Genomic DNA, 1,931 nt, shown 5'->3' with positions numbered 1-1,931 from the left:
TTTTAAAGCAAACATTTGTAACTCAAATTTTTGCTACAAATGTCTTTTAAATCCTACATAAAAAATAAAAAAAACTTAAGGTTCTATAGCAGTGGTTCTCAAAATTTTTCATGTCAAGGACCCCCAAAAATACATTATACTTATTTGGCCGCGGACCCCCAATATTTTGTAATAGGGAATCCCAGAAGCAAAGATTTGGGTAAAAAAAAGAATCCCTTTAAAAATATACATTATTCAAATATTTGCACATTTTCAAGATTTAAAAAAAGAAATAGCAGATCTACAAGCTCATAGCGTGGCACTCGGTGCCGCGCTATGAGCTTGTAGATCTGCTATTTTTGAATAAGCAAATAAATCTAAAAATGACACAGATGCGTTCCCGGTCTTAATGGGTTAATGTCAGAAGAACACTCACCAACACAGGGTGCACTCAGCCGCACAGTGTGACAATTTGCACGTGCCTACAGGCCCCAAGCGCACACACACACACACACACACACACACACACACACACACACACACACACACACACACACACACACACACACACACACACACACACACACACACACACACACACACACACACACACACACACACACACACACACACACACACACGGTCACACATGCATATATTCATCTTGCACCTTAATGTCATGAACAATATACCTGCTGCCATGATCATGTACCTACCTCATGTCTAAACCTCACATGCATGGAAGGGTGCTATGTGTAAATATTTATATATATTTTTTTAATTTTATCTCAGGATTTTGTAACCCTTTTTCACCCGGTGCCAATTATCTAAGTGATCCTGGGCGCTACACTCCCCCCCGCCAGCCTAGGGAGCCCAGAGCCGAGCTCATGCCTCCTTCAATGCATGAGAGACAACTGACCTTCTTATCAACTGACAGGGGGAGAGTTTCCCCGGTAGGACGTAGCGCGTGGAAGGAACACGTTATTCCAACAGTTTCCTTCCCCTCCATCAGGCGCCCCGGCTGATGGAGGTGGGGGAGGCGGTATAGTGACCAGGATTACTACATGTTTTTGTGAGGGTATTAACTACCCTAGGAGACACGGGGAGAACATGCAAACTCCACACAGAGTAGGCCCTTTCGCCAACCCCACCTAGGGTATGGGTACTGATGACGCGGAGGAGAAGACACGTCCCCAGCGTCCCTGGCGGGAATCGAACCCAGGACCTTCTAGCTGTGAGGCGACAACGCTACTGCGCTATGTGTAAATATGTAGTTAACTTTTGTTTGTCTTTGATTCTTCCCCGCCACATCTTCATTGATGTGATATTAAAGATGAGGCGTTAATACCTGGGAATCGACACATTTTGATATTTAGTCACGGAGGTGTATGGATGTGTTGCTATTATTTGACAGTTTGTGTTTATGCATGGTCACTATAGAGGGGGACAAATTCTTTGTATAAATTGAAAGTCTGCTCCCAAACGCTCTGGTCTGAATGAATGAATCACACAGCTAGTTGGGAGAGTAAAAACATCTAGGTGTGTTGAGGTGACTGTCTCACCACTTATCACCACTGTTCAGTGATGTCAATTTGTAGTTCTTCACCCACCGACGTGGAGCATGTAGGTGCCTTTGGGCTCCATATTTGGGCAAGAATTACGTCATCTGAGCCTTGGAGATGTGCATTGCAAAGAGCACATCTCTAGCTGTTTGTAGGTTTAATTAACCTATAGGTGATCGGAGGTGACCTGCAGGTGATCCTAGGAGCCACAGGTTAAAAATAACGTGATTACAAATCTAAACCATCATATTAATGATCATAGGGTTTTTTGAGTCATTGTGTTTTCTACGTAATGACGTCATCACTCAACGACATCACAACGTCATCATCACAACCATGTCCTTTAAAAAGAGTCTGTCTGGACCGGTGAACAATTTACCATATTAGGAA

This window comes from Gymnoscopelus braueri (genome assembly GCF_963280865.1).
Source record: "Gymnoscopelus braueri genome assembly, chromosome: 9".
NCBI lineage: Eukaryota > Metazoa > Chordata > Actinopteri > Myctophiformes > Myctophidae > Gymnoscopelus > Gymnoscopelus braueri.
This window is presented reverse-complemented; position numbering follows the sequence as displayed.